Here is a 14,950-nt window from a genome sequence, read left to right on the forward strand (position 1 = left end):
TTATTATTATTATTATTTCTAATGTTTATTTTTGAGAGAGAGAGAGAGAGCGGAGAGGGCAAAGAGAAGGAGACACAGAATCTGAAGCAGGTTCCAGGCTCTGAGCTGTCAGCCCAGAGCCCTATGGGGGACTCGAACTCATGAACCACAAGATCATGACCTGAGCCGAAGTCAGATGCTTAACCGACTGAGCCACCCAGGTGCCCCAGCATTATTAAAATTCTATATTTCTCTGTCCTTACCCTGGTCCCATATGGTAGAAAGAAGGGAACCAAGACCAAAGACCAGGCCCCCTGGCCAAATCAACGAAGTGAGTTCATGACCGGAAGGGATGAACGCTGTCAGCCCCTGCCTCTAGCATGCTGCTTATTTCACTGCCTTAGCCCCTTGCTTTGGGTCCTGATGTTCCCCGAGAAAACCTGCTGGCCTACCTTTGCGGTAACAGAGCCATCTTAGTAGAGGGTGACTGCTTTCTCCCATTTGCCCCCAACAATGACAGCACCCTGTGACAGCAAACAGAGATGCCCCCTCCCTCCCTGCCTCCCCGAGTCCCATGGCTGTAGAGCGGCGGCGGCTGACTCTGCTAAAGCCCATGCGGCCTCTGGGTAATGTTACTTGACTTATACATATTTTATTATGTTTGGCTGTTGGTGATGTTTAGATGAAAATTATTTCCAGATTATAATAAAGGCCGCCCTCTATTAAAGGAGTGTGGTTAGATCACTGACCATATTAACATCCTCAAAATTGGGAACTATATATCAAAGCATTGAGGAAGCAGGGGTTTCAAAGGTTGGGGGCGACACGGGGAATCCAACAACCCACATGTAGTGTGCTTGGCTCAAAAGAACTGCTGAACCTTGGAAAAGATTTATACCACATTTATTATGATGCTGCAGCATCACCAAGGATATAAACCAGTCATTGGCACTCTCTCAAAGAACACATCATTGCAACTCGTTATAACAATACTGCTGTGATATGTGCTCATAATATTTATAAAGGCTAAGCTATGAAAACAGTACATGCCAACTGTCAGCAGTGATGTATCATTTTAAAAAAAGGAGAACATACACGACATAATGGTTTAAATGAACTCTGTAAAAATATGCTGCTCTGCTGAAGCCGTTTGGCCGACTGGACCTCCGGTGTCAAGCACTGCTTTCCAGGATTCGCTGCAGCTTGGCCTCCGGGAGCTTTCTCCTCTTCCTGTAGCTATTTTCAGAAATTCTGCAGTGTTCTTAGCAAACCTTCCCCCCTCTAGTATCTGGTTCCTTAGTGCCTAGCAGAGTGCTCTGCTAAGAATGCTTGCAATTGACATCTGTGGGCTGATTTCATTTTTATGCAAATACGGGATACTTGTTGGCCAGTCAGAAGGTGGGGCAGATGCTTTTGCTTCCTTGTGCAAAGAAAAGTGATTGAGGCCGGCTTGAAGGGGCAGTCACGTGGTCTGGCTGATGCTGTGGCTCCTGACTTTGGGCCTGCTGGTAAGATACTCATCGAGCTTTTCAGAAACCAGCGTGATGTGAGGAGCCAACAATTTCCCGGTGAGGTGGCTACTGCTCCACAGCGGCAACCACGGGAGCAAGGAAGAGAAAGGACATTTAATAGTCCACCTGGGAACCAACTATGGGGGATTGGCTTCTGAGGGGTGGGTAAGGCGCTTAGTCCATAGATTATTCTATTTGGTAAAAAGCCAACATAGTTGGTAAAATCCCTCCCACCACTGCAGAAAGGGGGGGGTGCAGAGAGAGAAGAAAGAGTGACTGCTCTGTAAAATCTGAGCTCAGAACATGTCGGCACAGAGCTTCTTGTAATTAGTTGATCAGCAAAAAATGCGGAAGAAGACCATCCCCTAATGGTGAAGAAGGTGAACAAGACTGATATCGTTTCCTTTGACTAGTATGTGCTAGAGGGCCCAGATATGGAGGTAGTTAAGATACCAAGCATTGGAAAAACTCTAACTGGAGCTTTACATGCATGTATGAACACATGCATATAAATGTAAATGATCTATAGTGCAGGTTTATTTGTCTCAGCTAAAACTTTGTTCTTTGTCTTAGCCATAAAAGTCTTGAGTCAAAAACAACCTATGGTATTTTGAAGAAGCAATACTTAAATGATTTGGGATCAGTCAACACTTACAGTCAAAATACTTTGTCCAGAATTATTAGCTGCTCTTCTGGAATGATGACAGACCCTCTCCTGCTTTACAGAGCCACTAGCCTTAGGTGCACCAGTCACACAAATGAGATGCAAATGTACCTAGAAGGGCGGTGAGGTAAGAGGATGGAGGAAGGGGGAACAGACTCAGTGGGACCATGAGGCCCTGCCATCGGGTGGGGCTATGGTCCAGGTGAGAACCTGGCGGGACTGGGACGGAAACCACTTATGGAGGTGGTCGACCTAGGAGATCAGAGAGCTCAGAGAACATATTTCACAGGCTTGTTCTGGAGGTTTTAGCTATGGTGATGGCCTTGCTGGCTTCTGGCTGATTAGAATGCAATGACCTGGTGACCCCTAGCTTCAGCAAGGTACCATTCCATTACAGAATTCCTAGAGAAATTTCCACTCCTGCGAGAGGCTTCTCAGCAGGGAAGGAAGCTGGGATTCGCGCTTTGAAGACTCTGCAAGTTAAGACGTTGTCTGGGAATGTCATGTCACTCCGGAGAAAGAAGGGCCCAGTTTCTCACGAAGCAATCATTCCTGGAAGCTGACTTGCTTTATCCATGCTCTATCAATCTGCCACCTTTGAGGAGACCTAAATCTAGTCCAAACATTTTTATAATGCTATTTGATAGTTTCAAACCAAGTCATATTTTATCAGACCCACATTGTCATAGTTCCAACAGAGAGGCTAAAGAACTGCCCTCTAAACATGAAGTTTAAAAAAACCTGTGTTCCTCATTAGCCACAGACTTTAAATTTCATCACTGGAACCTTCTCAACTTAGACAAACATTAGGTGAAACAGCCTTAATCGCGGACATTCTCACAACTGTTAAAATTTGATGTGCGTAACTGAGAAGTGGTCTTGCCACAAAGTTGGGTTTGTGTCTGTCCGTTGTCCTCAAACTCCAAAACTAACACAACAGTGAAAAGAGGACAAAATACGAACAAAAAAATTAGAGGCTCAGAAAAATCAGCTACATCCTGGCAGGGTTTGTTACTGGAAAACCCAAGGATTCTAAAGTCTAAGAGACTCTTCTTAGTGCAGGAAAATGGTTTCCTCTTGAACAGCAAATGATCTCATCCCATAGTTCTCCCTGGTTGATTTCCATGCTGGGTCTCAGAGGTGACATTGCCTTCTCACTTAGGGAGCATTAACTGTTTTAGATGTGACCTCATGTAACAGTGAATTATCAACATTAGAAATACAAAATTTGGAAATGGAGATTCAGCTGGATTAAATGCTGTGTTACTTCACTCTCTTCCTTTAAAAATTTGTATTTCGTGTTCTTCACCCCATGATTGCATCGGATGTTTAAATAAGGAACGTTCCTCTGCAAATTCCTGAACAGAGATACCTGTTCTAATTTTGGAACTGGAAGGTACCTTGATCCAATCCTTCAATTTTACGAATGGGGAAAAGAAGACCAAGTAATGCACCTATGCTCGTATGAAAGAAATGGTTTGTTTTAGGAGTTAAGGGGCTCAACGTAGGTAAAATGAAATGAACTAACCAAGTACCTGCACCATTTCCTACTGTTCCCTGAATGGAGTTTACAACTCAAAGCTAGTGTTTAAAACCCGAGTGACCAGACTCCTATTGCTTCTCCCCCACTTCCAGACTAAGGGAAGTAGGGCTGAAAATGTTCTTGGTGACCTTTATTCCCAGGGTCACGGTCAGTCTTCCCCTCTTTGGTGTCATCAGCAAACGTCCAGAATTGGCTCTAACTGTAGACGGACACAGGCTTTACAATTCTATAGGAATACTGGGCAGTCTGGCTGAAACGGAGAGGAAGAAAGCATGACAAGTGAAGAAAGTGGCCATGGTCCCAGGAACTTGCTCAGCGTTGCTAGCTGGGAAAAAAACTGTGTTCTTATCACTTTTCCCAAGCCTTTGATCACGGAATCTCTTCTGGGATAGCCTGACACTCCACAGATAAGCTATTGCAGCCCTCTGAGGGAAGTGTTGGCTCCTTTCCCCAGGAAGGAGGATCCCTGGGAAGACCAGCGCCTGCCTATCTGTCACGTTAGTTATACCTACAGACCCATCTGTCTGCTGCTGAAATGAGTGGCTCACTCTTCTTTACCAGTCCACAACCACCCAACGGCAGGGACCCTCTGAAGGACAGTGCCTCTCCCAGGGGACTGCGTTCAGCTTAGACTTGCTGCGTTGAGCTGCCCTTTCTCCCTCCTCTTGCTCTCTAGTTCTATTGTCTCTCTCTCTCTCCCCCTAGCCCCCACCCCACCCGCACACACGCTGCCCCACCCCCTCTATAACCCCCTCTCGCTCGCGCTCTCCCCAGGCTTTGTTTGGCGTCCCCCGCCCGCTCCGTCTGCACCCCCGGTGTGTCCCCGTCCCCATCCCCTACGCGCGCAGGGGGACGCCGCCGGCCAGGAGGGACGGGACCGCGTCGAAGGCCGGGCGTGTGGGAGCACACGGAGGCGCCCAGCCCCAGACAGCGAGAGTGCCCGCCGAAAAAGCCCGAACGCGACTCGGACTGCCAAAGACGCGGGTCCTTCCCACCGCCGAGGGCCCGGGCGCGTCCCCCCGCCCTTCCCGGCAGCCGCCCGCGCTCCCCCGGCGCCGCGGCGCGAACAAAGGCCGGCGGGCTCTTGGCGCTCCCCCTGGCGGCGGCTCCTCCCGCGGCCCGGCGCGGCCTTCCAGGGCTTTCTCTGCCGCTCCGAGGACGCCGCGGCGACCCCCGCCGCCCAGACGTGCGCCGGGCGCTGCGTTTTCGCTCGCCGCCCTCCCAGACGGTGCCCGTTCTGACGTACTTGTAATCCAGTCAGAAAAGAAGCCATTCACGAGCCCACATAGTTTCCTCAGTGAGACAAAGAAGTGAGTGATTCCCCGTCACTTAGGGGATGGGAAGGGGTTCAGAGTTCGCGCTTCCGTCCTTGCGTTTGGGCGCTGCCGGCGGAGGGGTCACTTTGTCATTTATTTGCTGGAGCTGGAAGCGGGGGCTCAAAGGAAACCCTTGAAGATTTTTTTTTTTTTTTTTTTTTTTTTTTTTTTTTTCTGGAAGGGTGTCAGAAGCTACCGGATCGGGGCACGCATGCCACTTGTCAGAGCGGGCTGTGAGAGCCCGAGAAAGAGTCATGGGAAAAAAAAAAATCGAAACACCAAACAGAAAACCCCTCCCACCCGGTAACCTCTTTGAAAATGCTGACCGCTGTTACCAACGCCCCTGCGGAGGGTTCTCGTGGGTAGCGAAGGGATGGCCCCGGGGACGGTTCAGAAACTGTCCCGAGCAGCCTGTGGGGGTCAGTCTCTGGGGGTATCGGAGGTGCCCCCCCTCCCCCCCCCCAAGTAACCACCGGCGGAGGAAGAGCAGAACCTCCCATCTGCGGGGTTCTGGCTTGTGAAAATGACTCCACTTGTTTTTGGGGAGGGGGTGGGTGGTGAACTTGAAAGTGTGCAGCCCAGATGGGAGGTTTAAGATCCCGCTCGGCCTGACACAGCTGTGGTCTCCAAGTTGCCTTTGGACTGAGCCGGGCCACACCCACAGCTGCAGCCAAGCAGTGCTATTTGAAACCCCCCCAGGGCCAACTGCTGTGAAAAGAACAGTTTATTACACAAAATAAAACAAAATGCCAGCTCATCTTTACAGTTTCACGGTCTGCCTTGGGGAGAAGAAAAGGAGTTTTAGTTTTCACCCCTTGTGCACCAAGTCTTGGGGCCAATTCTGGGAAGATCTGGAAAGTTCGCCCTTATGCTGTTGACTCACTGTCTGACCACGGGCCTGGCGTTTCATTCAACTGCTTCTCTTTTTTTGGGAAACGAGGAGAATGACATTCGCCATTCACCTCGCCATTCGCCATTTACCTGGCCGGGATGCTATAGAGTGCCCTGACCAGGAGGCTAGATTCAGATGACAGGACTGATATATTCGAACCGTTTTTCTCCGTCATTTCGAGCAAAGATAGCTGAGATTGGGCCAATTTATTTGCCCCAGTACTAACTTTAGGAAGCCCATGCCACTGGACTCCTGTTTTTCAAGAGCAAGCTTTCAAAGAAACAGCCTTTATAAAATTGAGATATTTGAAGCAAATATTAAAGTTTTTCTCCTCCGAATGCAACACAGATAAGAGACAGTGAAAGAATCTTGTCAAATGAAGCATCAGAACAATTGGACTAAAGATGAAAAGTTCTCTTCCCGTAATATTTCGCTAAGTGGGCTAAATGTTACTTATTTAGTGTTAAGAGGAAAACAGCCCCCTTGTCCCTTTATTATCTCTCAGGCCTCCCCTATACTGAATTGGACTCTTTGAGCCTAGAAAAACTAGTTTGCACTCTACAATGGAGAATCCAGCCTGTGAGTGGGTATGAGAGCATTTCTATGGTACTCAAGAATCTGAGAGAAACATGAACTAAGTTGATCAACCAGATGTTTTGTCTACACAATACTAAGCATTAAGATGTTTCCCCTATACGTGGGTACTTGGTGTCATATAGATGAAACACTTGGATGGATAATTGAGTTTTTTTTCTTTGTTCAGATATTTATGATATGCTGAAACAGCTGAAGAAGTGTTCAGTTCAAAGCTTCAGAGGGAGGAAACAGAAACAGGAGAAACAGGAGACAAGAGGTAAATAAAAGCAAGGACCAGGACCTCCCCTGGCTTCTGTGGGGTCACAGCCCTCTGGGTGCACAAGCAGAGGGCACTTTGTGTGAGGAAAGAGGCACTGCTTCCTAATGACAGCAACTCCATGCCAGAGCATGTGACTTTGCTGTCAGAGCATGGACTGGATTTCAGCTGCATTCTTCCCTCAGCTCTAGGCTTTTGTGCAGTGCACTAACCATGTAACTGTACTTTGTAGCCCTGCCAAGTCATCAAAAAGAGTAGGAAGGATGTTCAGTATTAAGGGACAAGTGGACATGAAGAAAGAGGGATAGAGTTTTACTTTGCTCACAGGTTTTCCCAATGTGCACAATACAGAGGACACCCCTGCTAATGTCAGTTTTGGCCCAACCAGGAAAATATTTGCACCCCCCCCCCCGTTGTTGGTATGTGTGAATGTTTGTTTGTTTGTTTGTTTGTTTATTATTTTTAAGTTAAGGAAAGGCTTGCAGTTAATTCCAGCCATGTATTTACTGCCTTTTCTATGTGGTACCGTGTCTGTCAAGTTTTCACTTCCCTGGAATTTTAACTCCCATCTCCCTCCCCACCCCACTCTCATGTCTGTAACACAAATGCCTTTTTAAATTTTTGCTAGTTTAATTAGCGCATGAATTCATTTTGATTGATGAATTGATGTGGCTTATTGGCATGAAGATTTTCCTTCCCTCCCAGCACTGTGTGTAATAGAAACGGCTTGTGTGGGGGGTGACACCTGCTTTGATGCTGCAGGCATTCTGTTTGATGCGGAAAGGCCAGCCATTCAGCTGTGATTCTCTAGTCTCTGGGGAGATATTTTTTCATAGCTGTTGGTGGAGTGGGGGGAAGGTTGGTGGTGAGTAGGAGGAGAGAGTGGTGTGGAAAGTGATGGCTGAGAAACAACATAGCTAAGAATTTAATGTTTATATTTTATTGGACTGATTTTGAAATAGTCATTGTTCACACCCTGGACCCAGGAGGAAAGGAGACCTTGACTTTCTGCCATCAGTAGTAAGGCATTGTGAATTAGCACGGCGAGTTGAAAATTTCCAAAGCCTCTTGCCAAAGAATTAAGCTGAAATTAGCACACAGTTGGTAACAATTTGATTTCTGGTCTCACTTTAATCAGTGAGGATTAATGGTTAAAATTTTTATTTTTAATCTCACTTTAGCCTGACTAACAAAAGCTGTCATTTTCATGAAAACTGCTAAATGAAGAGGGATTTATAAGCTCTCTGAGAGAATAAAAGCTAAAGTGCTAAGGCCCACTTTTCAGACCATAAAATTTTCAAATTCCCCCAATACTCCCTCACATACTGCTAGAAGAGCTGGCTGCTGCTGGGCTCAGTGATGTTTATTGCTGGACAAAGGTGGTGGAAGAATTTGAGTGCATTCTTAATGGCTTCAGAACTCCAGATGAAATGCACTAATCTTCTTGGGGAAAATGAATATTACAGAGCAGAGTAGGAAGTAGGATTTGAATTGTAAAGATATATGTATACATATACATATACATATACATATACATATACATATACGTATATACATATACATATATATATATACATATACATCTTTTTCCTTTTCCTTTTCTCACCTGAGTAACACCTTTCTGTGACCTCCCCTGCCACTTGGGTTCACAGCAAAGTTGTACAACTGGTGGAGTCTGTTCTCACTCTACCAAAATTTTCCCTGAGTCTCCTTTGAACAGTTTCTCATTGACTCCCATCCCCCTGGAGACCCGCGTTGTAGACCCTTGTTGAGACTTTACCCTGTTTTATCACCCCACTTTCCACAAAAACTGAGTGTTGTTACAAACGTTTATGCACTCATTTCTCACTTTTTCATTTTGAGGCTCTGCCCTCACATCCCGTTTGTGACACTGTACCCACATAGTGCCTTGTATGCTGAAGGCGTGCTCAAGTCAGAGTTCGAGGTGCAATGCTGGGGTGCTGGGGAGAGGATTTTAGCATCACATGTGTAGTGGAGCAGATGATCTTCAAGAGTCCCTTCCACCCCCCAGTTTGATGATACTAAAGCCTTACCAGAAGGGGCAACTGGCTTCCTCACTCCTTTTCTCTAGTTTGATCAAAACCAAATATGAGCCTTTTCTCCAAGGTTTAATTATCTTCTGATAAATACAATCCTTAGTGACTGGGTTGCTCCCAATGATTATAATGTAGAATGAACAGCTCTTTAAACAATGGGCTGGGCAATAAGAATGAATTCTCCAACATGAAACTCTAAGAACCATCAGCTCTCACAATTCTTTGTGGTTTTTTCCCCCCAGCCTTATTAATTCTAAAGTTCTCTTTTTATCAAAATGAGTCCAGTATCGGTTATTTTGGATGGCTTCCTCTACCTCTAATGAATTAACAAGCATCTGAGAATTTAAGTGGTGCCAGGAAACCTTGAAACACCACAGTCCTAGCTCATGGTGGCCTTAATCTTTCCAATGAGGCTTCTACTAAGTGGGATGCTGTCCAGCATTGTCAAGCAGTGCTGGATAGGGTGACCCACAGAGCTGCCTTCACAGTTTTCCCTCACCCACCTCAGGCCACACATGATTCACCCTGCTAACTGTCAAGGTCATGGTCTTTACCACCTGTCCACTACGTGGTCTCCCTGTGGGAACACAGGTCTTAATCACTTGAGGAACTTGTCACATCCTCTGCCTCCCATCTTGCTTTGAGGGAACCCTTCTGTCCCCTGGATTGGGCCTCATCTACCTCCTCCAACTCTTGGGGTCCCTATCCATCTTGTACAATTGAACTCATCTTCTCTATGAACCTTGGACAAGAAAAACCTCCCTGTTCTTTGTTAATTCTTGCAGCAGAGAAAAAGCCACAACTGTGTTAACTTGTAGAGGATGAGGAGAAATTGGGTAGATTAGTGACACCCTTCATTTCTACTGAAATGAAATCTGTATCTATCTACCATCTATCTCCGTGTCTACATCTATATATTTAAGGTTGATTCAATATGGGACTGTAACTTCTTTGAAAAACACTATTCTAGTCCACCTTGTTCAATGGTACCATACATGTGTTGCCTGGGATTTCACGTGATTGTATGCAGCGGAAACTTGATTACAGTAGCTTAATACCAAACGCGGGTTCACTTTTCTTATGTAATAAGAAGTCTCAGGATAGGCAGTCCAGGGCTGGTGCTATTGCTCCCATGTCCTCACTTCCCATGCTTAGTGAGCTCCTTTCATCCATATAATTTAAAGTTGGCTGCTTCCAGACAGGAAGAAGGGAGTCAAGCAAAACCTTTCTCTTCATGAAGCTTTGTCTTTTTATTTAGGAATAGGAGTCTTTCCTGGGGACCTTGCCTCTATCTGTGACCAGATCCATGAACCCTAGTTATATGGGAAGCTGAGTAGATATGTTAATTTCCCTTCTGGTAGAGGGCAGAGGAAATCGAGGGAGGAGGTAAGGGATGGAGTGTGTACTGAGTAAGTCATTCTGCAGTACCTGTCAAAATGCATGACTTGTCCTACATTATTTTAAAAAAGAAAGAAAAATCACAATTTGTATCTGTGTGTGACTGTGACTACAAAGACACATGCCTACCCAAAGATTACAGTTGGTGTCATTTTTGAATTAAATGATGTCAGTGAAGATTGACAGCAGATGTTAGGTCATAGTCAAGGCACAGATAGTTGGGAGGGGGTCCTTCAAGGAAGATAGCTACAGTCAAAACCACTGTTTACAAAGGTGGGAGAGAAATGAGAGCTCTAAGCTGCAGTGAGTCTTGTATATTGTCCTGGGCGTCACAGTGGGGGAGTGGAATGGGGAAGTGCCAGTGGGAGAAAGAAGGGAGAACATCTATCATAAAGGCCCCATGACCCTGGCTATATGCTGGAATCACTTGGGAAAACTGTTTTTAATTACGAACATTTTTTAAAGTATTTACTCTTGAGAGAGAGAGAGACAGGGAGAGCATAAGTGGGGAGGGTCAGAGAGAGGGAGACACAGAATTTGAAGCAGGCTCCAGGCTCTGAGCAGTCAGCACAGAGCCCCGACGTGGGGCTTGACTCACAAACTGCTAGATCATGACCTGAGCCGAAATCAGACGCTTAACCGACTGAACCACCCAGGTGGCCCAGGAAACTGTTGTTAAAAACTACTAACTCCTGGGACCCATCCCCAGAGATTCTGATTAAATTGGTCTAGGATGTGGTCTGGGTATTAGGATATTTCAAAGCTCCCCAGGTGAGATTCTGATACATAGCCAGGGTTGAAGCTCACCATGCTATATAATTCTGAAACACAGTACCTGACCTGTCTTAGAATCATGCTTGCTCGGTCGGGCCTTGCCTGATGCCATAGCAAACAGTGAAGGATGAACCTGCCGGAAGGAACCCTGGTGCCTATGCTGCAGGGATGCTGTTGGGCATCAGCCTGCATCCTCTTCATGAGATGCCACAAGAAAAACGCTCCCAGGTCTGTTTCAGGAAATGTGATTCTCCTGTACATTTGGTTTGTTTCTGTCTTGTTGACATGCTGAATCTTATAAGTGACTCTGTTTCCCTCTTTATTTTGGCTCTGAGGAAGCTTGGGAGCAACTCTATATTACCATATGGTCTACATTCCTCTCTGCTGATATCACTCTTGGAGTTGATATTTTCTCATTTAAAATTTTTATTTAGGCTCCTTCAATTTTCAGAAATCATTTCCTATTTCTCTAAGCTCTCTTCAAACTTTGGTAGAGTGGGGGCAAAGGATTAAAAATAAATAAATAAATTTAAAAAAGCCTAATCCCTCACCATCATCCAAGCAAAACTTTTTTAATCCTTCTACTTGCAATTTTTCCAACATTTGAATCTCTAAAATTTTACTTCTTTTCAAAGTTGTGCTTAAAATTTATTTTAATCTGGTTTCATCTGTATAAAACTGTTCTTAGTTGGAACTTGGGTGGTAGTATCCCAGAGAGTAATTTATTTCTGGGTCTTCACCCTCAACGAATGGCCTTACTTCTTTATGGGAGTACTTTGCTTTTGGAAATTAAAAATATTAAAATTTAGGGAATTGGACATTCTGTTTACACAAACAGAGCTACTCAGCAGATAGTGTAATAGGTGTTGTTAGAGAATGGCTGTATTTGTATTTTTGCCTCCCATAGTTTTTTTCCTGGGTTTATTTTTCCAGGAGTTGTTTTTAATGAAAAGGAAAGCAGGATATGAAAAGGATAATGAAAAGGATAGCAGTCCACAGTGAGACAAAGAACCAGAAAGCAGTCCTTATTTCATTTCACAAAGACAGCACTTAAGCTTTGATTTTCACTGTTGTCCAATATCAGTTATTTGTTTACCAGACATGCTTTAGATAGCTACAGCCCATTTGTAAGTCACTTATTTTGTACATTATGGCCTAATGTCTGGCAAAGTGTTTCCAAGTTGCCTATTATCATAAAAGTTAAGAACTCTGACAGAGATATTAGGAATCATAATGATACAATATTTATGAGGCAAACTACCAGGTAATTTCTAGTGATGGAAAAATAGCTAGCAAGCATTTTCAAAATAAGTTTGCTATTAGCCATTGTTAACTCATGTATAGTTAGAAACAAATCAGATGTCTGGGATTAATTTCTAAGCCCTTGCTATGTATCTTTGGGGAGCACACTTAACCTTTCTGGATTCCAGAGCTCAAGGAGGACAGTTTAAATAACATGGGTATTTTAAGGTTCAACTAAGAAGACAGAGTATTGAACTCACTGTTTAGTATTCTGAATTAAAAAAGGATAATTAAGAACAGATGCCAGATTCCTCTGCTGTTGACTTAGATGCTAATATGAACATGGCCCTGAGGGGAGGTAGCCTTCCTTGAGCAGACCACAGGATCCCTTGCATCTCTTACTTCTTTTTAAAGGCATTGGCTAGTAAGAAAGGACAGATGTGGGCAGAAGGGAGGCATTCTATCTTTTTCCCTCCCCACTTTCCAACCTCTCAGCTACCACCATTTATATGTATTTTGGGGAGGAGGGCACTAGGGGTGGAAAATTTGGTTCCTGCACTTCCTCCCCCAACTTTTTTTTTTTATTCATAGAAGATTCTGGAAAGTAGAAATCTGTGATAGTAAACATTAGTTTTCAAAGTATGAAATCATGCTATGAAAATTGTAGAAGTCTCCAAAGTATAGCACGGACCATGGCCTTTGTGTAAATTAGATTCCTAGCTTTCAGGGCAGGGACTGTTTCTTGCAGAGTTTTGTCCACCCCTATCGTCATCTCTGGTAAGCCACAATATTTGTTCCAAGCACTGCAGCTTCCCGTTGCCTGAGAGTTCTGTCAAGAGGAAAAAACGGTAATTGTTACACTGAAGTTATTGCATTTTTGTGACACTAGCAAAATGACTTGCCTTATAACCAAAAGTAAGAAGACAAAGAAACCCTTTAAATTCCAAAATCCTACCCAATTCCAAATAACATTTTTTTCAACATCAGTCCTAGTAGTAATTTGGTAGCAAAATCTCTTTGAGATTTTTCCATTGCATTTTCCCCTACCATGTACCAAGGGAATGTAGAGAGACTTCAACTCAAGTAAAATAAGTCCTCTGCTCAGGCTCCATCCTCTTGCCTCTTGCCCAGAGCTTCAGGTTTCTGGGTTTTCTATATTAAAGAGCCCAGGAGCTCAGAGTTTCCAGTGGTGAGGCTGCCTAGATGGATAAATGTGGATAGAACGCCCCTCTCCTCTTCCCCCTCCCTGCTAGGTTAATTCTGTCTTGGGGCACATGTTGCTTTGCTAGTCACCGAGACATGACCCAGCCCCTGGACAACCCAAGCCTAGTTTTGAACACATGGAACCAGAAGGGGGACAAGATGGCCACTTAGCTTCCCTGGCATCATTAAGAAACACGCGGTATATATGGTGTGAGATTTGAAGTGTACTCTGGGAGAACTGCAGAGTGTGGGGTGGTTCCTAAAGAGAGGAAAATTACACCACCCTCTGAAACAGACAAATGATTTCTCTTGTGCAGATTATTTGCACAGGATGCTTCCTGGAAATCTCTGATGGCATGAGAGTAGCAACTGCTAATGGACACCTCCTAAAACCCACGGTCTTGTTGGATTTAGCTTTAATACCTTGGAGGTTTTTAGGTATAAAGAAGTGTCCTTTCTATGGCTGACAATGACCCCAACCACCAGTGTTGCTGGAGCATCTGAATCTATTTCCCAAGCACCATGGCATAGTAGTTATGAATTTGGGCTTGGAGCCAGATGTGGTAAAAATGTGAATCCTGGAACTGGGAGGTGGGGTCAAACTACACCAGAATGGGGAAGGAGCAGCTCCCCAAAGGAAAACTGAGGTTCCCAGAGAGGAAGGAGTAGCAGTTCTGGAATCGGTCAGTCTAGTTCTCTCATATTCTAGTGCTCTAAACTTGAACGTGTTATAGAGCCTCTGTACGCGTCAGCCACAACATAGGGTTAGTAATATCTTTTGGAGTGTGTTCTTGAAAGTACTCAATGAGATCAAATTGTCAAAATGTATATAAAGTACTTGGGACATAGCAGGCTCTCAAAAAAGAGCAATAGAAAAAAAATAGATCTAGCCTATCTTTCTCTCTCTTCATATTAGACATTTTCTAAGGTTCTTTGGACTTAGTTCCCCCTTTCCATTTCTTTGAGCCACTGAGGTTTCCTAAACTCAACATAAAGAGCCCCTTCCAGTTATAGCTTTGAATCTGGCCAAGGAATGAAACAATTTTTTGTATGTGTTTATTGTTGTGGTTATGATTATTATTAATTTGCCATCAAAAGAAAGTGCGTCCTTAATGAGTCAGTCAGCATCTGACTGCATCTCCGCATTTCCAAATCAAAGCCCTGAAATGTACAACTCAGCTTGCTGGGGAAGCCTTTAGAGTTTTGTTCGTGTAACTCATGCAAAAAAATGTTCTCCACGATCTGCCTCCCTAATAATTCTTGAGGGTTGAACTTATACTCCGATAGTTACATCTGGTTCTATAGTTAACAAATAGGTCAGAAGGAAAGGGAGGAGTGAAAAAACCATCCAGGCCCCCGTCCCTCGTTTTTTTCTCAGTGTGAAGTCATTTGCTTTTCTTTCTAACCCGTACCAAGTCCTCAGAAGTTGAGCCAGGCAGATGGTGAGGTTATAGCTTGGGCAAAATGTGTTCTAATGTTATCAGCTTTAAAGGAGCACATGGAGCAGAGAGGAAAGAT

The 14,950-nt window shown here is 44.6% G+C and overlaps 1 long non-coding RNA gene across 1 annotated transcript in view; it reads left to right on the plus strand.

Annotated features, from left to right (window-relative positions):
- The first annotated feature begins 4,604 nt into the window (after window positions 1–4,604).
- The window catches only part of LOC147578554 (uncharacterized), a 94,268-nt gene continuing 83,922 nt past the window's right edge, over window positions 4,605–14,950 (plus strand). Inside the window, exons 1-2 of the long non-coding RNA XR_015254306.1 lie at window positions 4,605–5,007; window positions 6,669–6,758. This is a non-coding gene — a long non-coding RNA (uncharacterized LOC147578554). The remainder of the gene's footprint in view (window positions 5,008–6,668; window positions 6,759–14,950) is intronic.

Source organism: Puma concolor, chromosome C1 (assembly GCF_028749965.1).
Source record: "Puma concolor isolate L17-30 chromosome C1, mPumCon1.1.hap2, whole genome shotgun sequence".
In the NCBI taxonomy this organism is placed as follows: domain Eukaryota; kingdom Metazoa; phylum Chordata; class Mammalia; order Carnivora; family Felidae; genus Puma; species Puma concolor.